Source organism: Glandiceps talaboti, chromosome 1 (genome assembly GCF_964340395.1).
Source record: "Glandiceps talaboti chromosome 1, keGlaTala1.1, whole genome shotgun sequence".
Classification (NCBI taxonomy): domain Eukaryota; kingdom Metazoa; phylum Hemichordata; class Enteropneusta; family Spengelidae; genus Glandiceps; species Glandiceps talaboti.
Window position 1 is genome coordinate 4132501 of NC_135549.1, and position 27004 is coordinate 4159504.

The 27004-nt window shown below is 34.7% G+C and overlaps 1 protein-coding gene across 1 annotated transcript in view; it reads left to right on the forward strand.

Moving 5' to 3' along the window:
* The first annotated feature begins 1659 nt into the window (after positions 1-1659).
* The window catches only part of LOC144451658 (dystroglycan 1-like), a 46175-nt gene continuing 20830 nt past the window's right edge, over positions 1660-27004 (forward strand). The window contains exons 1-2 of the mRNA XM_078142589.1: positions 1660-1824; positions 5206-5273. The gene's annotated coding sequence lies outside the window, so the exon portion shown is untranslated. The remainder of the gene's footprint in view (positions 1825-5205; positions 5274-27004) is intronic.

Sequence of the window (27004 nt, forward strand, 5' to 3'; positions counted from 1 at the left end):
CTGTAGCCAGGGTTACAGAAGTAAATGTTTATGAATGGTGAAAATGCGATCTGACATCGTGAGTAAACGATGTGTGAAATAAAATATACTTAATATTTACTTGTATATTGAAGAAAGCATCCGCTCACGTAAAGGACCGGGCGATGTATAGCCCCCTCAATCAAGAATGAGATGTTAGATATTTCTTTTGTTTTCCAATGCCGGTGTAAAACGTACCTTTTCTGAGCCACTAGTACTATTATGCAATGTCCTAAAATAGCAAAAAAATATGATTTATTTAGGGCACAAAAATCAGTTAGATTAAATTGACACGCAAAGAGTTCTTCGTATTTGGTTAGAGTAATTTTGTTACGTTTGCAAAGAAATTAATTATCACCGTACATGGATGGTATAAGACTGAGTATAAGTGAGGCAATCATAATCTTGTCGACTAAGACAGACACACGTATAAACCAGAATAAGAAAAATACAATTATAAAAAAATAGAAAGATATACGAGGCCAAGCAAAAGTAATTACGTGGAACGACTAATGGACTAATCGACCCTGTCCAGTTTCAATTTCTCCATATCGACATAGACAGGAAGATTCATCGTTGTTGGCGCACCACATCATGCTATGACTTACGACAGCGTGATGGAGCGCCCTCAACGAGGATCAGTCTATCAAACTTAATTTGAGAAAATATCACGAAAATGGCATGAAATCTCAAATTGCAATAAACAACACATATAACACACATGCCATGACCTCAATCAACATACGATATATAGATAAAAGGTGTCAGGACCCACCCAAAATATAAATAAAATAAATAAATATCAAAGTTATTACCAATGAATTTGTGAAAAATCTTGCGGCACCTCCTTTTGTCTAATAATTTCACCAGAACAACTTAAATGGTAAGTTTGCATATTTGAAAATTGCAATGCTAGAAAAGGATCAATAGTTTGCTCCAAAATTGATAAAAAAATAAAGGGGATTACAATTTACTCTATCCTGTGTTTGAGGTGAAGGAAAATGTCTTGTTTTGTCATGTATTCTTCAATTAAGAGTTAGGCTATTTACTACATGTAGTACCAAGTTTACAGCATGCTGAATTTCTGCCAAAATCAGAATTATGTGTATTAAACACTCAAATATTATCTTTATTGGCATACTTGAAGATAAATACATGATACATACATAACAAACTTCATCTGTGTTTCAAGAAACAAAAAACAAAATAACACAGCTTCATGATAATTATGCACAAAAACATGAAAGTTACAAAGCTTGGATGAAATAGTTAAAAATAAGAGAAAAATTAATGTATACCGAAACTTAAATATTAAAGATAAAAAGAAAAAGGGAAAAAAGAAAATCTATTTACTGAAATTTGGAAATGAATTAAATGAGTTATAATCCTTTTTGAAAATTTCTTTGAATATGTGAATAGAAATGTTAATTAACCCAGAGTTTCATGAACAGTCTCATATATTTATATATTTTGCGACATTAATAATATTTTTTATCATTAGTCTATCAGTTTTGAAACAATTCGGCAAATTTTCAAAGATAGGAGCATCGTGATGAGACATGATTTGTTGACGGGGGGGGGGGTGACAAAAGAAGTAACAGCGTAGCATTCGGCGGGGTTTGTGCACACGGCACTAATTTAGTGACTGGTCTAAGAGAGAGGAAAAGACCGGCTATCTCAACTTCACGCCTGGAATATTGCCTTCCTTCTGGAATTGGCCAGTTTATCCCTTCCTCGAGGAGAAGAACCGTTCAACTCTACCCATAGGTGGGGTTTGACGTCGATGAAAACAATAAGCATCGACAGGTAAGGTTTAATAACATACGGAACCGTACAGTGTCGACATTGGCTGGCTCAGCGCCCAATGTTGACACTCGTAATGTACTCCGCTAGTTTGCAGTCGGTCGAGTCATACGGTAATGCTAGTACGTTCGCATGTTTGATGCTCTCGGAAATTGCACCTTTGTAATGGTTTGTGTGAACTTGAACTTTCATTCGACAATAACAGCATACTTAGTAGTCGTTAACATTCCTCGAAAGAACGTTTGGTCAAGTTCGTGTCAAAAATGATGTGCCATGCAGGCGCGTACGCGCATACATAGTGTAATTCCGAGGTCATACGTCTTTCCACGGAGTGACTCCATGAAAAAGCCATGTTTTATTTATGTTATAGTCGGAAGCATGGTACTTTCATTTTACTTCACAGTTGATTCGACAAGTTTGAATGACAAAGTGTGAATGGCTTCTGTCTGAAAGTACGCATTAGTCTCCTCGACTGCCGGTTGACCTAGACAGCAGCAATATCAAGCAAATATTCGACTTGGTTCCATTTTGATGTGATATTGCATCAATTTGGCTGTAACGACCCCGTTCACAGACTGCAAAACAGAGACATAAGTAGATAACAGAGTATAATTTTGCTGTATTATGTCTACCAGTTACATTCTCAAAAGCGTTTCTCCAACAGAGGTGACATTCCGAACAGCTGAACGCAACACGATTGTGAAAATGGGTCGACCTCTGAGCAGCTAGGCCTACTTGATTACAATCAGTAGCTTCAATAATCACATACAGAACTATTGTCACCAATTTGTTTTTATAATTGTGAATATTTCTGTTAGATAGAATTAAAGTGTTCCAAACAACGCTATATCAAGGGTTGTTTAAGCTTTTGGTTTAGATACAAATAATCTGTTTGAGGATTCGTGTCATATTACATGTAATTTAAAACAGATCTCCACATATGCATAACCTACATAAGTTGGGCTCCCTCATCCATTGCTTCTGTGTGATGTGATGAAAATAGGATAAATGAATAATATTTGAAAATGAGAGAGCATTGGTGTCGAGGAGAATCCATGTAATCACAACTGTCAGAATTTATGACTGGTATTTTATCAGAATGGAACATACATTGAAGAACTGATGCTTTCTGTCATGGCATCTGTGTTGTGGAATCCATTTTTCTTTTGTTGTCCATGTCTGGCACCAACATTTTTACTCAGAAGGCAGGATATGAATGATACACTTGACGTAAAGAAGTTTAGGACATATTAATGTCAACTTGTAGGTATACTTTAACACTTGTTTGCAAGGCCAATGTGTAGATAATGTGTGTATATTTGCTGGTAAATAATAGTACCATGGAGTTAGGAAGGACTTCCTACCTCCATGACAGTAGTAATGATAGATGTAGATCTGATCTATTGCCAGCCAGCAACACACATTCCCATCTGTATAGACTAGTGTGGACATCAGCTTTGTGATACACCAGTAGTACCCACTGTGAGTCTCTCAATAATTTTTCATCCAAGTATAATCTTGAATTACCATTATAGTATATAATAGCATACATAATCAGTTGAATATTTATTTCTTTTGTAAAAAGACAACAGGATGGCCACCCTGTCTTTATGTTTTGACAGATGGGATAGGGGTTTCTTTTCTAATTAACAACTTTGACCAGTACCACCAGACTGGTCTAGATTATGATGTGCTGTGTCCATAGCCACCTACAGTGGTTGCTGGTGAAGTCAGGAAATGTGATAGCCTTCAACAACAGACCTCTCCAGAAATACCTTTGTTCATCACAAGAACCACTACTCAACACCTCTCTGTACACAATCCATTTTGAATTGTGTTGAAACCATTTGTAAGACTTCATTTGCTTATTTGCATTCAATGTCGGTGGACATCAAAAGATTCTGCAGACAAACTTAGAACTAGCATGAAAGAATTTTGATCACAATACATGTAGATTGCTTGGGTGTACTAGTTCAAAATACCAAAGGTCTGACTATACAGATCTAGGAAGTAAATTATTGAATTAGTGTCAAGATAGTACCTATTTTTACTACAATGTAGTTATCGATATGACTGACATCTGAGCCGTGCAGTTACATGTCTAGATTGGGAATAGTTTCCTGACTTTGATGTTGGTCTCGAGTTGGTACAGCTGGAAATAATGATGAATATGTGGCTTTGTGTAAGTGTTCAGTTATTTTGACCAGATGTGGATCAAACCTTCAATTACACTGAAATAATTTTATATTGACTGTCAACATGACAAGTCACATGGCCAGCCATTGTTCCCCAGTGAGTTGAATGTCAAGGGATATGAAAATAATTACAATTTAGCAGTAGGAACATAGAAGTTAGGATTATGAGACTAAAGTCACTTTGTTTGTATTAACATAATGATTTATGGAAGGGATCATTCTAGCTTTCTCCCATATTTCCTGTTCTTTTTTGTTGCATTTATGCCGCTTGCAAGCAATTGCACATTTTTAGCATTTTCAATAAATTTCCCATTGTTTTTCATTGCATAATATATTCATTGATGATTCCAATCGTTTCCCATTGTGCATACATTCTCTCAGGTAATCTAAATTCTCCTAAGACTCTGCAACTTGAAGAGAATATCAGAAACCACATGTTAGGAAATCCATAAAATTGTCAGAACTAAAATTGTACTTAATAGAAATGGTTGGACACAATGGAATTGTTCAGGTAACTTTTATGATATACAAAATAGGGATATTGATTATCAGTAGACCATGTAGTCTTATGGTCCATTAACCATCAACAGTTAAAATCAGACAAAGGAAAAATACTAGTTTCAGAACGAATATTTTACAGACTGTGCTAAAGTGTGTACAATAGAAATGAGATAGTTGGTAGGGCTTTTAGAATGGGTACTTGAAACCCGCTTCTATGAAGGGAAAATTAGGTCAATACTTTCCTTTTATGATAAGTAAACATGACTTGATTTAAAGAGCCATAACTGTAAAGATTATTAGAAATATTGATATGACTGTAACTTAATGGAAAATTTTAATGGTAGTAGTTTGAATGGAATAGCTTTATGTATAAAATTTCAACAGCACTCTAAAGAATTAGAAAATCTAAAAGTACATTAATTAAGGTGTGCTGTGTTTGTTTTGCAAGGATGTATGATATCTTTATTTGATAGACCACTTTATGGTTGTCAGAGTCACATGTAAATTGACACACCTTGTCAATTTGCGACAATAAAATTTCATACAACATTTACCTTGAACAGTAAAATTAAATGCAAAGTAAAATTAAGAAACAAATTTTTTTTTTACAACAAATTGGCCTTCTCCAGGTTTATTTTAGCACTGTTAAATTTTTGTTATGTGCTTACAGGTGTTGTTTTTCTTTCAGGAAAGTATAACCATTTGAAGAAAATGTTATAATATTCCTGAGGTGTTTACACAGAGAAACACAGTCAGGTATGTATATGTATGTGTGTAAGTGAAAGGGAATGTTATGAATAAGTGTGTTAGCCATCTTCTCACAGTGTGCCCTTAGGGAGACAATAAAGTGTCTCAATCTATATGGTTATCACAACTTGTGTAGCCTGTACACATGGTGATAAGGTTGGCCTATTACATGTAATTATATGTCCCTTTTATGCTTTGATGGCCAAGGTTGGTCAATATATGTACAGAACTATACTACAAGTTCAACTTGTCATGTGGCTGGTCTGCACAGAGGTAGTCCATTTTTAGATATTTCCTCAATGCTGCAATGATTTTGTTATTCCATGTATGTAATGTGATGTTCAGGATGATATTTTTTTATGTATTTCTTTATGTCATCAGCTGACTAGTTGAACTTTTATAGTTACATAGTTGGTAGCAATGATATATTGAAATACTGTAGTCTGTCCATGCATTGATCTGGAGATTTCTCTTTATGATGATTGAATACCATGTGTAGCTTCTAGACAAGAAGTGTCATTGAATGGCTACTACATGTAGTTGCATTGATGACGAAATATGTGTGTGACAAAGAGTTGCAGTTGTACCAACCAATGAAGCAACAGTGACATTCCCACTAGATAGTGATATTTCCGATCTATGTGTTCAGTTTTTCTTGCATATTGGTGGCCAAATGTGGCCAAACAATCCCAAAGTATTTTATCTCAACCAATTTCGAAACTTGTCTTGTGCTCGGAAAACTATCAAAGTGATCATGAAAATTTCATAATTACATAGTTGCAGTCTGTATCAAGTTGAATATTATTTCCAAATTTAAAAGTTTCCATCTCATGTCAATTGTGCACAGGTATCTTTCTGCATGTTTTACTTGCAAATATGACTTCTCATTAGGATTATACTGGTGCCTGGGTTTGCTTAGCCGATGTGCAATTCATACATAAGTGTTTTTACACCTATAGCATGGATTTCAGCTTTCGCCATGCTTGACTACTTCCTTTATTGAATCTCCTGCTATAAAAAGAAACATGGCCATAAATTGAATACTAATGCAAAGTAGCAAGTTTCTCTTTCTGATGGTTTTCAGTTTTAATCTAGGTTTTATTATAAGCTGTATTAAATCTACATGTAGTGTACTGCAATTACAGAATAGTACCCAGGATGGGGGGGGGGGGGGGTGTTGTTGTGTGTGCACTCTTAGCTGTACAAGCTATATAGTGCCTACAGGACAAAGTGGATTCCAGTCTAAGTACATATGTACATATTTTACATTTTGAAATGCTCCTTTGCCAACTTCTCTTGGTTGTCTGTATAAGGGATTGTCATGTAAATTTGATCTGAAACTTTTCCTATGGTGGTGTGCTCAGCTATATGGTGATTTGTATACTGTCTGCATAATGTCCTGTTTTTGATTGTAATGTATTATCTGCCAATGTTATGGGTGGCCTTGACAGCATTCCAATCTTCAAGGAGTGTCCAAGTTGTGGCCCTTATAAAGTTAACTATCACATGATATGTTGAACACCACCACGCAAGAGCACACAAAGTACACCAGTGATAAAAAAAGGACAAAGTTTATTTGTTCATGCTGAAGATTTTAACAGCAGAATGACAAATACAAGGAAAGATAAAATGATGGACCTCTGGTCTTCCCAGATGTAGGATAATGTACTGATAGATATAAGTGGGGTGAAGTAGGGAAAAAAGAGGAAATTTCCAGTGCTTAGTGTGGTATCTGGATTCACTTCACAACCCCAACTGAGAATTGGTGCAATCAATCAGAGACTGGAATTTTGGGTCAAGTGATATGGACTGAGTAAACGATGTTGCCATGGCTCCAGCTGATTACTCAGACCCTGGTTGGTTGATGTTGAACAGCTGTAGTGAAAATATCCATATGAAGCCTTAGGGTTTGGTTCAAGATACCTCTGACTTGAGGGATTGGTCAGTTTCTTTTTCTTGCTTGTCAGTTCTAAGACTGCATTTTAGTTCATGTAATAACAAGTAGACGAGTAATCAAGTAGTGTGGTAGCCAAGACTTCTGATTGAAAGACTAAGAAGGTGGGTCATATTTGTATTGAGGATTACTGAGACAGAGAGCAGTACAGGAAGCCATACAAATGTGGGTGATTACATCCCAGTGACTATGTACCAACATATGGTTTGTGTGTATTTAGCTGTAACTCAAATGCCTTCTGAATGTGGATACCATGGCCAATGTGAGATTACGCAGACAGCATTTCAATTGCTCTTCTAGCCAATTTCAGTAGTTTACTTCGATCAAGTATTTTGTTCCTAACATTATAGCTATTTTGGGGATGATTGTGTTTGCTACTGTGAGAAAAATCATAAGCTTAGTGACCTGCACAGACAAATGGTTCAGGATTAGTAAGTTGATGAAGACATGTATCAAGTTACTAGTGGTAGGATACTTATAATGAGACCTAATGCTGGGTAATGTTGTTTATATAATACTGGTATGCTACTGAGCTGTCACAAATTGTGGTGCAAATGTGAATGTGTATGTGCATTTTGGTGTATATCACTGTTATCAGTTGTTTATATTGCCTATAGGAGCAGTTTAGTTAAACTTTGCTGATGTACACACATATCACCTACATTTATCCCTCTGAAGTGCAGTAAATTGTTACACCACCACCACCACCACCACCACCACCAGGGACCACCACCACCACATCAACTGTAGATTATTATCAGTACAGTATCAGCACTTTTGTGGTGTCTTTTAATCTGTAGTTGCTGCCTTGTGTTTGTACTTGCTTTGCCAAGTCACTTAGTTAGCCCTACTGACAGGTCACAATCATAACATAATGTTATTCTGTAATATTAATTTAAAAATATGACTGATACTGCTGAACAAGTCAAGTTGTGAATCATGTATTAAATCATCACTTGTATTGTCAAAATTTAATAAAAATATAAACTTTTAGGTGGAAGCAGAAAAACATAATTTTCCATGAAGTTCTGATAACTACTAAACTAGTTTTGAACATAGCTATCCTTGTTCTGTATTGCCATATTGATGTTGTTAAACTTCCTGCATATTTCACAGTTCTGTGATATTAATTTAATAATGTCTGTAGATTTTTACATCATAAATACTAATAATTAACTTATCCATGTAGGCCGGATATCAAATTCATCATACATTGACCCAATTTTGTTAAATTGATGAGCCTTCTAATGATAGCCAAACATCTTGTTGTTACTAGTTCGTGTGAAATCCCTGTCAGCGCCCCCTTGTTATTTTTCTTAATGGTCTGCAATGTAGCAGCCCAACAAATGGCCCCACTAGCAAAACATTTAGCTGACAATCTGCTTAGACTAAAGTTAAAAATATAACTTGATTTGAACGTAGATTTTGTTATAGATGTTATCAGGTCAGAAGTAATCATAAAAATGCCTCCAACGGGTAAGAATGTTGAGTTTTAATGATTTTCAACCGTGTACATGAGACTGCTTGAATTAACTTTATAGGAAAATGTGTCAGATCATTTTAAAGTTAATTGAATCTGTCACAGTCTTCAATTCATTAAATTTCAAAAAACTAGTACAAGTTGAATTATGAATCATCTGTGCATAATAAATTTACTTGTTTGTTGTGTGACAGTAAATAATAAATGTATCATGAATAATAATAATGAAATCAGATAAATCATTTAAAATTATCAAATTCATGAAAAGAATATATTGGGGGGGGGGGGCAAGGAGGAGATATGATAGCAATTTGTGATTTCATCCTTATTGATGCATGTGATTAGGCAAATATCAGTGGTATGGTACCATGTGCTGATACAACTGTCTTTCCCAAGAAAACTAAGTTAAAAGAGATAAGAGAGAATTTGATTAGACTGCAGGACATGATAAGCTGTATCAGGCTATTGCCTAGTGTGATTTTATTTATAGTTGTCAACCGAGCAGAAACAAGAATTAACCTCAACTTGTTTCCATTTGAGCTGTCACAAGTTTTACCTGGAAATACTGAGAAGTGATTTATCATTATTTTTTCCTATTCTACAGTAGCTTGCGTATGACAGAATGTCATCCCGACAGTCATTTACATAATAAAATCTGTATTTGAATATTTTGACTTCATGTCATATTTCATTTCGACCAATCACATAGCTATTTCACTTGATTTAGACCATTTTCTTTCAGGTACTGATGAATTGTGTAAATAGGTGTTGGTGAGAAAGACAGTCTCTTTTAGTATGTTAGCTACCTTCATTGTAATGTAAGAATTGTTTTTGTGTAGATATGAAAGTAAAATAGTGGTTAACTAGATATGATTTAAGAAAATTTATAAGGATAAAACTATCCATGCAGCTGATTCTTCAAAATGATTTTGACTTCAGTTCAAGCAAAGATCAACAGGAAATGTAAATCATGATCACAATACATCATAGACCTATACCAATAACTAAGTACAAAGGTGTCTTTTCATTGTTTTTCTTATGCAAAACTCTTGATGGTAATTGTGGTAGGGTTTCCTGCCAGCTGACAAAAGTTTTGACTTCAGGAAGTCCTTGAAGAATAAGTAATATAGACAAGTGTAAGGAAAAAAGTAGGTGAACTCAAAAAAAGAAGAAAGTGTTTGCCACCTTCCACTTTTGTGTCCTGGGGCAAGGCCCAATTTATGTGTAACTAAAGCCTTTTATATAGCATAGAAGGTAGAAGAGAGGTGCTTTGGGTGGGTAAACCTGTCAGCTTTTCACTGTAACAAGTTATGTTCCATTTAAATGCAGTTTTGTAGATGAGATGTTCTCCATGTGTGCGGTTAGATGTATTGTCCACAGTAGCTAGTGTCATCAGGGTCAAGGCTGGACCATAGAATTCTACCAGGGTATTGCATAGTTTGAGAAAGGCAAAGTCAGTTGATTTTAGCCAGCGATATAAAGAGGCAATTAGATGCTGACCCCCCTCATCTGTCAATCTTGGTCTGAATAAAAAGAAATAACAGATTAGTACAGTTGTTTGATTTCTGAAGTATTTTTAAAGAGACGATTGTATTATGCCGCTTTTATTCCTGAACAATTATGAGACCATTCTAGGAGAAGGATATGCCTCTGTAAAATGTATTGAGGCCAGTGACAACTAAATAGGTAGTTTAATGTTTGTCACCTGGTTTAGGAATGTACAATATAAATGCAGACATTTACATGTTATCCTCAATTTGTGTCGTTTTCAAGCCTAGGAAAATAAAGAGTGACCTAAGGGGTCTAGTCACTGAGTTGAAGATGGGTTGTGTTTGAACCCTTATGTCACTAGTATTTTTGTGGTCAGTGAAGTAAAATTTTGTAGACGATTATAGTTACATAAATGCACAAACCTAAATTAAACAAAAAAAAAAATGGGACAATGAGAAGAATTTTGACTGCTTTGATCCAATTGTTAGGACGACTGCAGAACCAATTACATAGACACACATTGTCATAGGCGATGACCTGGGTATTAACTCTGTAGTTCTGTTTCAATGTGTACAAATTGGGTGCGTGCGGTATATTCACGATAATAGGTATTGTAATGACTATATGGGGCATGGTTGCACAGGTGTGTTACATGTACATGTAGGTCTGAAGTGATATACCATAATGCAGAATAATGTAATTGTAACGGAATAATGTTAGAATTTATGCAAAGAATTATGTGAAAGGAATTTGCAAATGATTGAGAAAATCGGCTTATTTGTAAATTCTAGTTCATATGTTTATTAGTGTACCAGCATGGTGTTTTATTTGTGTCTATAAAATAACCATGGTAGTTAATAACTTGTCCCTATGTAGAAAGATACACATCATGTTATAATCATTGTATACGTGACCACAAGCCACACAGAGTGCCATATTTTGTCATATTTTGCAGAAAGTACTTTATGTTATGATAATATATGGGTCAACTCTAAATGTAGAGTAGGAGAAATACTGGTTGATTTTTACACAGGTAAAAACTCAGAATGAAATAACTGATCACATAGAAAGTATGGGCTACATGTATGTGGTATCTTAGAAGGATTATTTCATGATGTCATGATATTTATTCTCTTTACCCTTATGTCTGTCAGAGTTGTCCCAAAGGTAACTGTTATGTTTCATACAACACATTTCATTTCTCATGACATTAAGGTGGCAACAAGGTTCACCCAATAAAGTTTCTAAATTGAACATTTTCAGTATGATGAAATAACATACAAATGCTCTACAGTTATCACACACTGAATCTGTATCTGACATTTTGAATACAGTCTTCCTGTTTATTGAAGCCAAGGACAAGAAGCCATCTTGTAGATTTATCATGGGTGTAGGACCTTGGAAAGTGTAGTAGTATGGATGTACAAGTCTGGTAAATTTATAAGAGGGATTATACATTATATATGGATTGATCCTTCTACACACACCATATTTGACCTGCCTTTAATGTGTTTACATATACCATGGAAGTATCACCCACTTCCATGCATACATGAGGCAGATACATTACAATGTTAAAAAGAACTTCAAATAAAGCAAATTGTTGTGAAATGTCTTGTGGAATTAGATAAGGGCTTTTCCTTTGTAAATTTGTCACATCAGAAAAAGACTAGTGTGTTTGTACCTGCCACCATGTATCCAGGTTAGTTTATCACACTTCCAGATACTCAGACCACCAAATGAGCCACTAAAGACTCTCAGGGCTATGTGTTTGGAATTACAATTAGGGGATTTGAATATTTTGAGATGAGTACCTCATTATCAAATAAGTGATCCTTTGGTATTTGCTGCTTCTTTTGTAGTGTGGAAATTATCATGATTTAATCGCTGTCTTTATTACCACACCGTGGCGTTATTGTTGTATTTTTGTTGTGTATAGTAAGTTGCAAAAACCTACAGGAGGTGTTCTTACATTTCAGCAGGGCCGTAAGAACATTTTATTTTGGTTGAATTTTCAAGAAACAATATGAATTTTTCTGAACTTATCAGTATGGCGTAAACCTTTGATTGAACAGGGCTATATATTTTGAGTATATCAAAGAAAGAAATATCGATAACATTTCAAGACACATCTCAGAATATTGATTTATGTATGAAATAGCATAGTATTGCTATAAATGAAATCACCAGGGAACCGCAAGGTAAAAATATTTAATTTAAAAAGTTGAATTTCTCAGAAAATCGTATCAGATGATGTACCCATATTATTTGTCTTCTTTTTGTTAATATCAGGAAGTCTAGGGAAATTGATGACAATCTAATCTATTTTGCAGGAACACTTTAGAAATTAGGCATTCCATACAATTTTCAATTTCTTATCAATAATTTCACATCAGTATTTCATCATTAATTTTACATGACCTGTACGTATGTCAATCAATCTTTATTTTGGCCATCTGTTTCAAAACAAGGTTAAAGATAAATGTTGAATTAAAATGACAGTTTCAAATATTCAGTATAAACATTTGCCTCCTTCAAACATTTTCACAAATGATTATGTAGAATATATCGGGGCATGTCTTGTTACATATGATTACACTGATGGATTAGTCATCCTTGAGTGAATCTAGATTCAAACCAATGTAATGATATGTTCTCCCTGCTGAGGTGAATGTCATCCATGTCTTCATGTCATTTGCATAAAAATATAGCGCTCTTCCGATTGGTTGTGTGAATATTTATACAATCTTTTCAAAGTAGTTGCCAAAATGAGATTTTAGGGCATAAATGGCAAGTATTATGAAAACTTTGTAACTTATTTTTAAGAATTTGACCAAAATATGATTCTAGGGCATCAATGTCAAATATTATGAAGACAAAGAGTTCCATAATTCTGTTTGAAATTGTGACCAAAACAAGGTTCTGAGGAAAATTGTCAAATATCGCGTTCACAGTTCTTTAAAAATGGTGACTAAAAACAAGTTTCTTGTGTGTCAGTGTCCAATATATGTAGCAGTTATTACTTTTTATTTTTAACGTTTAAGAAAGGTATACATGTCAGCTGTAGTCTGTGAGAAGAGAACATTTAGGGTGTCTTTATCTAGGAGGTTTTAACGCGGTCTCTCTGTTCATTTGTGTAAAATATTGAAGTTATGGCTATGTAAACAGTCAATTATTCTGTAAATACTGAATATTATGACCTGTAACAGTGTAACAGGAGAAATGTAGGAAATATATGATTTTAAAAACAATTTCACACATAGTTGAAGAATTTCCCACCCCTCTCTCTATGTGAAGAAAGGTAGTGATATTCACCATCTAGATTCTAAGTCTCAAATTGTCCTCTCTTATTTTTAGTAGCCTTTCGGAGAGATTACAGTGTCTTGGTAATTTGCTGTATACAGTAGTATTCTTGTCAGCTTCACATTACAAATGACGTACATATTTGACATTCAGTGCCAAAGGTTACAACCTTCAAATGGATACTGCCTGTAAATTTTTATGACAGGAAATGTTGTCTTCATTAAGATGGTACCCCAAATGTCGTCATTTCTGATGTAGGAAAACTGGTGAAACTTGAGGGTTTGTTTTTTAACCCAATGCCTAGATTCTTTTTATTCCATTTTGATGCTAGAGCCGAGAGGAAGATTTCCAGGAAAGAACCGACAAGATTTGCAGGAATTTGCGTAACACAAGAGTATATTGTTATGGTTATTGTAAATGACAGTATTGAAACTGTTACTCTGGTCGAGATCCAATGTTAAACCATCAAGAGTTCTGTGCTAAAAATGCAGTATCTCCTACTATCATACAAATTTGTTGGAATTTTTCCAAGATACATGTATTGTTGTTTTTGGTGATTTTGAGTCAAATTTTAGAAAAGTAATGATGTATGTTAAAATAAAGAGCAGAATCTGAGGTTGAAGTGGTTAAATGGATGGTGAAGGATGAGATACAGCTGTAATCTGTTGGGAATTGATAAGACATAAGTAGGCTACTTTTCCAGAAGTTGGTTATTTCTTCCACATTATGACTTGACTTATCATATTTCATAGATTCCAATATGATACAAAATAACATTGCTGTACTTACAGTTTCCCTAAAGTCACATGAGAGTTCTCTATGATGATAGATTACAACCATGTATGCTACAATAAAATGTTGAATTCACCATGGACTAAGAGTTTGCAAATTACTCATTATCCTTCTATCAATTTATGTATATTTACTGATAGTTAGAAATTAGACCACAGTGGGGATTTGAATGAAATGGTTAATAATACATTGGACCTCTGCCTGGAATAATAATTTCTCTCTGTCCATCTGTTGCCGGAAGTATTTCTGTTTTCCCAGACGCCAGATAGTTGTATTCCTTGTTCCAGAATTTCCGTTTTCTTCCATTGCATCCTGTTCAATCATCATCTCATTTGTTCCTTGTCGCTAAGTGAGAGACTGTAGCCACAATCCCATACATGTAGAACAAGGGAGCATTGATTCCAGCCAGGAATGATGGAAGTAGAGCATGTTATGGAGCCGATGTATCTGTGTTTATTACAGTAGTGCATATAGCCGTTGATCCATTTGTAATTGAATCGGTCAAATTGATCCATTCGTTCTGAAACAGATCAAATTGATTCATATCTTATTACCAAGACCAATGGAAGCCGTTTTGGCTATGTGAATCTACATCAACACCTTAAAGTCAGAGTGGCTTGAAGACATAAATGTTAGCAACTATACATCACTATGTGTTTACGATTTCAGTTTGAATGAATATGATTCAGTGAGTATTTCAGGAGTCACTTAGCTGTTTGTATGAATTACCTCATTTTTAAGCACTTGTGGACTTACTGTCAAAAGCCACGTAATTGCCATATTCATAAGATCAATTCAAGAACAAATTTTTCCAGATTTCAGCTTTTACTGTTGTTGAGAAGCCATTTGTCCTTTTAAAAGCAGTAAAAAAAGGGGGAGAACATTATATAACATTACATTTGCAAATTTTTCCCTTTTTTGAGCCTCAAAAGAATACTAACAAGCATGATGTGCAAACACTTAGGTTTATGAGTATTATGTTGAACAACATTTATCGTCTCTCCATGCTTCATTTACTAATACTGTTGTGTAGTGCTTATTCAGTCAAATCTAGTTGATAGACACATAATTGAGTTTTCTGTGAAATTTGCTTGGTGATCAAGAAGGGATTTATCAAATATCAGGATATCAACTCAATACGTAATAGTGACACCGATAGCTGTGATGTGAATGGCAAAGAAAATTTGTTATGTGGTGAAGTTTTTGTGTGTGCGTCATATCAGCTCAACTCACTTTGCTAAAGAAACTGTTCTACTTCTAATGATGCCAAGGGTATGATTATAGAGAAACTTTGTGGTTTTTCTCAGCAAAGCTGTAAGCTACATGTATTGCCAAGTACAGGTATATTTAGCGATAGTAATTGAAATAGCAGATAGCTATGATGATTTCAATAAAATGGTCAACTGCATTATAATAAGGAAAATATGTTGTGCTAAATTGGATATATAAAGTTGTTAGTGAATGAGTATGTGTTCATTTGGTGGTCATTCATCTCCAATAATCTAATTTATACTGGTTACAATACCTTGCTGTCTTTCATACTTGGTCAACTTGTTATTTCAAGGAGTCAGACTTAGTTCATCTGGTCGTGCCAGATGGCGTCTAAGTCTGTCGGCTGTTCCAGTGATGTTACTGCAAAGTTATCTGCAAGATATCAATAAGTTACCATCATAATAATGTCAGATGTCAAGTATACAGTCAAAATAATTTCAGATAAAAATGTAAATATTTAGTAGGTACTTTCAAATCTCCTGAGGCCATCTGTGGTATGTTTTATGAGTTTATACCTGGATTGGAAATAAAATTAGTGTATTCCTTATTCTGAGTAAATTGACTTTGAAGATTTCCTATGGATCTACACTTAATTTTGGAAAGGTTTGACATACATGTACAGAGAATGGTATTACTTGAGGTTACCCAAGCCATAATATACTAGTCTAGTCCTAGCTGCAATAATTGATGTGATTTTTAGGGTTTTTTCTTCTGTCTTTGTGCTTTTTTTCGTTCCAATGTTTAACTTGAAGCAAATGCTACAATTCTGTAACGTTAATACAAATAGATGGAAGCGATTCAGATCTGAATTACAAAGTCGGTTGGATTTTCTCCTGCTAAACTAATTGTAGCGTTTGCTTCTAGTTGAACGTTGGCAACGAAAAAAAGCACACAAACAAGAAAAAACTCAAAATCACAACAAATGCTACAATTATTGCAGCTAGTCTAGTATGCTATCATTACAGAATTCTGAATGTCAAAATGAAAGACCTGTAAAATAGAATGGACAAATGTAAAAATATTCAATAATTTTTACACATCTTGTCAGACTTTGCAATTTTGTCCCATGATTCATAGAAAGTTGTGAATTTCATGTTCATAATTTCATAACATTGAAATCTACAAAACTCTTCAGATAGAGACTGTTGTTATTGAAAACAAGGATTAAAAAAGAATTCAGGAAAGGAAAGAAAGTAGGAAAACATTTACAATAGTCATTGATTACTAAAGAATTTTAATCTTTTTATCTGGTGAATAATTTATTTGAGGAAGGAGCTGACAGGAAGTATTCTCTTAATCTGTTTGGAAGGACAGAAATTATTTACAAGCAGATCTATATGCTACTTTGTTCTCCATTAGTGGTATAACTTTAACTACTAATGGTCAAAACAGAAAACTTAGATATTTTGTAGGTCAGTAGGGAAATTACTGTGAATGACAAACATAAGTTGGACCATTGGGAAATCACTGCTAAATGTTGAATAGACTCAACGCAAAGGTGCATGATTTGATATCAGTACTTCAAAAAAAAAGGAGTGGAGGGGGATGGGTGGGGGTGGGGTGAGTGTTTCTGTACCCATTAAGGAAATTTAGATGTGTAATTTTGACTTAATACCAGTAATATATTATATTTAAGGTTTGATGTAGATGTTTTTGAATATTGAAATATTGATAGAGTCCCCATGGTGTATTCTCCTCTCATTGAATTTAAAGTATGTGACAATCTTTATTGTATACTTTATGTGTATAAATTTCTTTTATCAAAAGAACATATTTTTCAATTTGTGTAATGTCACTGTAAGGATACCATAGAATAGCTCACTTTCAATTCATATTTGATGTTTTCAATGATTTTCTCCTCAAGATGAAACGAGATTGTAACAGAGATATTTATTTGTAAAGACTCTCTATAATTCTTTCCCGTAAATCAGTGAAAAACAGAATACAGGGATAGCAGCTGACTTCAGCACAGTGAAATCCTTTGAAGATAAAAAGCCCCACAGTATTGAATTGAAAAAAAGTGGATATTAAAGAATTCCTGTGTATGTATGGAAGTTGTATGGCTAGAGATCAACCTGAGAGACAAGTGTAGAAAGACAGGATATCCGTCACATATGTAGTTTTGTCTGCAACTAATCACTATGAGAACTGCCAGCTGTTTGACTAGGCTATATAAGGAAAACGTTTTCAGTTTATTTCTCATCACAAAAAAGAGTGGAATGAATAAAATGTAAAAGATTTGCTGGGATGTCAGATCAGAATGAGGGTATATCATATGGAAATAAATTCTCATTGATAAAGTTGAATTGAATAATTTGGTCCATCAAGGAATTCTTAATAATATTGTAGCTACATATAAGATCTTGTTTTCCCTCCATACATATCAATGTTGAATTAAAACTGAAAATTGTAGTCTCTAGAAGCCAAACTATTGTGCCATGATTTTGATACACAGGGACATGATTTAATTTATTGTATATGTACAGAAGTACATGTACCTGTTTATCTAGAAACAAGGTGGACAAAATTAGGTATTTGACCCCCTAAGTTACCAGTTCTGAGTACTATGGCTGTTTTGCATACTTACAGAAAAAATATTGATAACATACTGACTTGAAGTTGGAGGAGTCTCAAGTTAGAAGGAAAATTGCCAGCTGTTTCCCTTGACTTGTTCCTTGTATATGTACGGAAATTGTTTTATAGCATTAGGATGTCTTAGAGACAGGTAGGTAAGCTGTTGAATAAAGAGATTCTTTGTTTGTGACTGCTAGTGATAATACTTGGATGTATAGTATGGCGCTGTAAATTCTTGATATGATCTCACTGAAAATATCCAATAGCCAGGTTGACTGACCTGATGGAAATTCAGTGTAAAAAGGAATGTAGTAGTCATTTCATCACTCACAAATTAGGTAGAGTGTAATGTAATGAAGCTTGGTTTATTTGGATAGTTGTAGATTGGGTGTTGTTTTGATAAGGAAAAGGAAACTGATCCTGTGGCAATTCTTACAGCAGGTGTTGTTGTATGGTGTATATTTCACAAAGGAAATTGTCAGGTTTTCATCATACGATCAACAGCAATCCTGTATTTCACGATTACGGGCTTGGTGTTGTTCTTTATCCATTCCATAATTTACCATGACCTAGTAAAATTATCCAGAGTTTTGATTTTGATTTTGTTTGTCAGTATGAGTCGTTGACAACCCTGAATTGTCAGGTTGCCTGCATTACAAATCTTTCAAGGTGGTCTGAACCTAAATGTTGTCAGTGATAAAACATATTAAAGTCTAGCTTCTCGGTCCATTAGCAGTATAGGATAATAGAGGATGCATTCTGACGTAGGCTGAAGCTGGCTTCTTTGTAAACAGTGATGCAACACTGAACACTGAATCTGCCTTTTAACCATCAAGACAACATACATACATTAGTACATTACTGTCCAAATTCTGATTATTTTATTGCCCATTGTTTCAAAACTACTTTGATATTGGTCAAGTAATGACTGATGTGAAGGTTGGGTAAGTAAAAGAGAACAAGCAATTACATGACTGTACAATGTACACAACGACATTTATCCTATGGGAAGTATTTGTGTATGAATGTATAAATGATGTGATATTTCCTGTGATAAAATAGAATTTATTTTTCTCTCATACGAAGTCTCACCATGAGCATTACCTAAGTTATACTAAAAAATGTACAAAGAATTTCTTTAGATTGTTTAAGCTATAAGGAGATGATTAAATTGAAGTGTTCAGATATATTCACAGTACTTTCTATTTATGAAATTATTCCCATTGCTGTCACTATAAAGAACGTTATTTATGTTGGATACAGTTGCAATCCACAGTGATGTTTGTTAATCGCGTGATGTATTTTTCCCTAGCACAAAAAACTAATTGCATGCCTCAAGGCTCTATATACTATAATTATTAGCTATGTCACTAGATTGTGAAGTACAGCTAATGATGACTGCCTTTGAAAAATTAATGAGGTACTGAAAGAATAAAGGATATTGCAAAATTCCTAGAGTAATAAGTTGTGCTAACTTTTGTAATATCAATCACTTGGATATAAATATGATTATGATTAATGGGTGTTAGAATTGACAATTGCACAAAGTGAATATTCACTGTTTACTTACATAACTTTCATTACTTCTCACCATATTTTATAACTTTTGTACATAAAAAACACTTGAGATTTGAATTATATATCTTAGACATGGATGTAAACTTGTAGGAGAAATATGTATGTATTTAAGAAAAGGGAGGCAATTTCTTATTTATGAAAAGTTTTTAATTTTGGCCAGTATTACCTATTTTCAAACCTTTACATTGTATTTTGATTTAGGTATCTTAAATTTATCATTGACAGGAAGAAATAATTTGGGAAAATGGATATACCTCTTCCCTCCCTCCCTCCCTCCTCTCCTCTCCTCCTCCCCCTGACAAAGACCTTTTTAGATTTCCAAGGCAATGATCTTTATTTCACTATCAAACCATAGACCCTCCACCCGCGGTCAAACTAAATGGAGAAGCCAAAGATTAAGTCATTTAATCTTGTGTAAATATAAAAAAATCCTTGAATTTAATCAGCAAAGGTTCCTTGCATGGTGTTACTGCTTGTAATCGTACTCCAGATTAGAATGCATCAAGGTTACTAGAGAACAAAGTTCACATCCATGCTTGAGAATGAACTTGAAGATGAAATTACAAGGAGGATTAGAGTAAATATTGGCCAATCTGATAGAAAGGGAGCACAAAATACTGTAAATGAACTTGAAATGGGATTTGCAATTAACTTAATAATTGAGTAAATATTAGGTATTGTAATGTAAGTATGAGGCACAGAATGGGGGATGCCAATCAGTATCACTAATATGTTGTTATAAGTAGAAAAGATGGCAAAGGGAGGGAAATTGATTCACTAATGAGTTAGAAAGATGTTGATGTAAGCTAATGCCACTTACGAACATGCTGAAAATGGATGGAAAATAAACAGTCTGTATGGATTTTGTACAATACTGTACTGTGCTTTTACTTCAAAACTGTACTAGCTTATATGTATCTCTGCCAAAATAAAATCACTGATGAAAGTGTACTTTATGAGGTTTATCAAGGCTTCTGTAGATCTCTGTTTGTCAGGGTCCAGTCACTAAAGTACAATCTTTGATAAACACAATTGTTGCTTGGGTTTGTGAAATCCCTGGAAAATGAAGCATTCCATTATGGTCAAAGTTCAGCATACATGTTTACTCCTGAGAAATGGGTTCATTCTTAAATATAATCTTTATATTCAAATTTTGAACGTTGGTATGTGATTCCCATGGTATTTGGCATATACATGTATATAGCAATCCCTTATTTGATGTGTCTACTAAAATAACTTATAATTGGAAGGTACATTCTGCCCTTCCTTCCAAAGTATTCAGAAAGGGGAGGTAGGTATGTCCTACTAGTTTTGCAGGTTTGTTCAAAATTTAGTCTTTGTTCCCTGCAAGGCCATGTCACTTGTACTAGCACAGCCTTAGTTCTACATGTAAATGTCCAATAAACTTGTCAGGGTCTTACATAATTTCCCTTCCAACAGAATTGAATACTTTTCCTCCTAAAGAAGCAAGTAACCAGGTTGTTTTGAATAATGTGATGGCAGTGTCCTTCTCATCATTTAGTCAATGGCCATTCACAAGAAAGGGTATGCTAGTTATAATAATGGAAGGACATGCCATTCATGCTAAAAAGAATCCTCAGAACACACAAGAACAGTCCTGAATTGTTGCTGTTGGGCAGCATACTAAAGGAAATGATAGTGTATCATTTCCAGTGTTCACTACTGCTAGAAGGATATCAGGCTGCATTGGCATTTCACCCGGCCTTACTGTTTCACTTACTACAGACATCTACAACCATGACTATTCCATGTAAAGTGAATGACAAACAATGCATAGGCCATTTTCACCTGTTCAATAGTATTGTCTGGTGTATGTATAGAATCTGTCAAGTCTTGCTTGTCTTTCTGTTGACACTGTCATGCAGAAAGTCTGATTCAGTTGCTTTGTTTAGTGTTTTGTTATACCTAAGGCCATGCAAATGTAGCATGAATAGTATTGAGGTAACACACACCAATTTGTTATAGTACAGCCTGACCCAGTCATCAAAAAATCTGTACTGCTATGATGTTGAAATGAAATGCCTGCAAGAGGTATATCATAAGTTGTCAAATTCGTGACCCAGATATAGCATACACACAATATATACTGTTTTGCTTATCCTGTAGGATGGGAAGTAGTCTGTAACATACGACATTCGACATTTGTGCCACATGCTATCACTATATCACTTATCAGACATCGCGCATCTCACTGTCTAGAGAGGAAGGTGTAGATTTCAGACTATGATTTGGTGTCAAGTGATGTTTTTGATATTCAAAGGTTACCAAATCATAATGTAGAGGGAGGGAATCTGGTATAGATTTACCACATACATCATAATTCGGTTGGGGGAACTCAACCAAATACCATTGGGGGAACTCAAACCAAATACCATTGGAACCCTTGATTAGATCTTGCCTCCTTCCAACCCCAAACAAAAACACTGTTGACTGGATGAATGAGCCACTTTTGATTGGACATAATAGAGTTTGATTACCCAATCATTGCTAGTTTGCCTAGATTGTGTAATGCTGATATTTGCAGGAGGATCAAAGGAGTGGAAGCTGATATGACTTCACAGACTGTCTGCTGAAAAAATCTATTCCCAAGGTGACGGCTCTCAAATTCGAAGCCATCATACACATGTATATATAGGCTAGTTGCTCTAAGGTATGGTTTATGAAATTAGCCTCGTTAGGTATGATGGATTGAAAAAAAACAGGATCTTTAATTCTTGAGTGTGAACCCAAACACCCCCATGGTACAGAATGAATTTGTCTGGTTATAGTATCAACAATCCAAATACTAGTGTATGAAGGTTAGAAAGTAGGGGGTGTAAATTAACTGATGGAACAGCTACATGTGTAGGATTGCATAGACTTCAAAGTTTGTAGTCTTCAGAGGTCAAATGCCAAGAGGCAAGTGAACAGTAAGTGTGAAAAAGACCAGGTAACTACAGGATTACAGAGGATTTGACTTGTCTAGGCTTTGCAAGGTATTTAGATGCATAAGTCTTAACAAAATCTACTCTTTATAAACGGTGTATATGTCTTGAAATTTTAATAGTTGAACAAAAGGTCAGACCCATAACAGGTATAGTGTATCTCATAGATTGTTGTATATATCATGGTTGCACTGTGATCATGTAATATTGATCAGACAGGATGTGTATTGCATGGGAAGATTCAGATTGTCTGACAAAGCTTTTAGCTTGACATTACTTGTTCAGTCTCAGTACTATCAAAATGTATGGGGTCATCATAGAATATTTTAGTTTGATTGCATACATGTGTGGTTTGTATGTAACTTGTAAATGTTTGTGTGCACGCACATACAAAACATACACAGAAACATACAGAGAACTGCAGACACAGACAGACAGACAGACAGACACACAGACAGACAGACAGACAGACACACACACACAGACAGACACACACACACACAGACACACACACACACACACACACACACACACACACACATACCATGCACCATACCAATTAAACTTGATTTATTTGATAAGAATAGCAGGTACTGTAATTCTAGGTTTAACGGTTAACCTATCTTTTATTGTTTCTAGTATTTTGGGTTATAAATTTATATGCAAAAATATAGTATGTAGTAACTTTGTGATATTTGTTATGAACATCTGTGTCTGCTAAGGTTTTAGAACCTCTCTTAAATGGGAAACAATTTATTCATATGCTCTTTCCTGTAAACATGAATAGTACAATAATATATTAAAACCAGATCAAAACTGTAAATTGTAACATTTCCTGCATCTGTATCAATTTTGAATATAATCTTGTAACTCTGTTCAGAGCTGCACAATATTATAATTTATTATAATGTGAAGAATAGATGAGAAATTCAAAATTTGATAAATCACTGTGGAATAATTTGAAGCATAATATATTTCATACTCCATATTCCATAATTATCATAATCAACCTTTGTCAGGAATTTACTTTGCCAATAAAGACAGAGAACACCGACAACAAGTTGTAAAGATTTTTTGTATCTACATGTAGTGCTTGCTTGATTCTAAATGTGGTAGACGTGATGCTGCCTTTTTACCCAAGGTGTATTTACTTATGAGATCAATGGGTGACAGTTATCAGGAGAGTGACGTTGTAAATTTACCATTTTATGTTTCAAAAGTTGTAGACTGAAAAATTCACTACTGGGGTGCAGTAAAAACAACAGGCTAATGACAGTTTGGTGTATGAGATGGCTCAAGTTGATCATGTCTTGTTTCAAAGTCAAAAACAGTTTGGACCACCATTCAGTGCGTTACTGTGTAGTGTCAAACTCAAAACAAATTCAGTTCACTGTTCATGGAATGGCTCAAATTGTACTCTGAAAAGATCCATCATGCATGTACATTACTGACTTGTTATATGTAAAAAGTTTTGACCATTATATTGTTCAAGTTGTATATTGAAAGGTCCATCACATTCATACATGTATGTGCATTTCTGACTTCAAACTTAAAGCAGTTCAAACCATGATGTAGTGTGGATGCCAACGTGGTATCAAATCATCTCTTAAAGGAAGATCTTAAGATTCAGTGAAGGATCGCACTGGACTAACCATGATGTTGTACATACACACTGTAAGATCCGTGACACTTGTGCATGTCTGCTTTCAAACTTGAAGACCATTCAGATCATGCTATCGCTCAAGTTATACTGAAAGGTTCACCACTCAGGTACATTCCTAACCTTCAAAAACAGTTGGGACCTATGATTCAAGTTTACTCAGTTGTTGGTATAAATCCACAGCTTGTCAAAAACAACAACATTGATAATACCATCTGATTATACAAGACTGATATCAGTACTGCAGATGACAAATGAAGATGCAGATTTGATAAATGTTTGGCTATCTGTGTGGTATTATCAAGAGGATGAGTGATGACAGATTTACTTGATATGATAACCCTGCATCACAATGTCAAGAGATAAGGATTCTAGCTACTGATGTACAGTTGTATATGAACACTAAGTTGTCATCGTATGGCAGACAAGTGTGGTTGGTGAATAGATGTCTGTGTTGTCAGTTATACTAAACATCAAGGTTTGTGAACCATCACTTCTCATAATGTGTACTTCATAATTTCTATGGTGTGTAGGGTAATTCAGAGATTACAAATTCTAGTGGTTGTCGACTTCAGACTTAGCTGATTACTTGTATCTTTCACATTTGTTTGAATGAAGTGTTCATTTAATTGACACATATATATAGGTGTCTAGGTTTTGATTTGGTTATACATAACAGGTGTAGTAGTGGAAATCTGATGAGTTGTGATGTAAATTCATTGAATTAATGACTGACTACACATATTTTTGCGTTGTCTGTGGCTCCAGGCATGTCTGATGCACTCTTCAATGCTTCAAGGTTTTTGTAGAAATACTATTTGTGTGTGTTCATCCAGTTGAAATCAACTGACATATTTGGTTTCACAGTCACAGTGTCTCTATGGGCAAAAAATCCTAGCATTGTGAGCTTGATCTTTCATACTTGAAGATTAAGAAAATGAGGCAGATAGGATGGGAGATGGGGCTGTATCAGCTCCTGAGTAAGTACGAAAACTGGACATTCTGTATTCATGCATGACAGAGGTGACAAGATGAAAAAGAGGTAGTTTAGCTAACTTACTAATCTGGTAACTATACATGTACATGGGGTCATTTTCTGCAATCTTTCTCACCACCGCAGTCAAATGGCTTTCTTCAGCACAAGATTCTGTTCTTACCACTGACAGTTGACTATTGAAGCATTGACATAAACATGACTACATGACTTACTCGCCAGACTTACTTTACAAGACCCGGAGGTGGAGTTTGTAATAAACTGAACGAAGTAACCAATTACAACTGCCTGTTAGTATATGATGGAATACTACTGACTTGCACTGTTCACCATTTCCCCAGCAGGAGAATTAGCTAGATTTTCGGTAGAATTTATCTGTTTGACTATGTGTGGAGACTTGAGAGAAAGATCATAGAAAACAACCCCACATATAATTAATATACTTCTGACTTGAAATGCAAACATTGGCAGAGTATCTTGGTGGGATGTGAGTGAGTTGCCAATGACAACTTAAAGTCAAATTTATCCAATTGTGAGTGAAGATACTAAGCTAGTAAAACAGAAACTTTTCCAAAGGAAGAAAATGATTACAAATTTCAAAATTTGTACCATCATAGCTATGAATCCTTGGAATTTGAGCTTTGGCAGAGACTTAGAGGGTGTGAGAAAATTTCCCCACTTGAGTATTCCCTGTGTTAGTGTAAACATGATTACGTGTGACAAACACTACATCAAATCCCTTTCAGGACTGTGGTGGAAAGAACAAATAGTGATCTATAATTGTATTCAGCATTATATTTTTAGGTGAATGGAATTTTGATGATGAAGTATTTAGGGCTCACTTTTGTACTTTTTGACATTAAAAACATGCTAATTCCTGATTAGTTGTTTGTAGTGTTATAAAGGTGACTCCTAAAATAGTAAATACAATGTTAGTAGGACTTGTACAAAGTGTGTGTAGGTGTAGTGTGGTATTCATACTCTACTGCCTCACACTACAAAGTAAAAAAGGAACCTGATGCAAAGTGTCTTGAATTTGAATTCATTATATAGGTAAACATTTATACAAGTACATATTAAAATACAGGTATAAAAAATCACCGAGGATAACACATAAATGTATTTTAAAAACACTTATTTCCAATATGGTCAACAATGGTACAGGACAATGTATTACAATGTATTGAAACTGATTATGTTACTGTAGGTAACTCAAGTATGCATACTTAATAATAATAATAAAACATTATATAGGGTAGGAATGGGAGTAAAGTGGGGGTGGAACAGGTTCGAGGGTGTCAGTGTGGTGCAGTAGGTGGGTTTGGAGGGATTGGTAATTGACAGATATATTCAAGGGTGATTTCCTGTGTATGAATTGAAACTTGTTTATTGTGAAATAAATTATTCTAAACTAGCAGTGAATTCCTAGCCACCATTGTATACTGCAGTTTGATGGATTATACTGGAGTTGGGTTCATTATGTTATTTTTAGTGTGATCCAACTTAATTAGAACTCTGAAGAGTTTATATTCAGTGGCCTGTAAAATTGACATCAGTTGAGTAATGAGATGCTATCTTTTACTAGTTTTAGTCTGTCTTGTTGCTTTCTATAAATCAAGTGACCTCCCCATCGGAGGTGGATTTACACCTCTATTGTAGGAGGAATGGTATGTCTTTGTGTGAAGCACAGGCAAGTA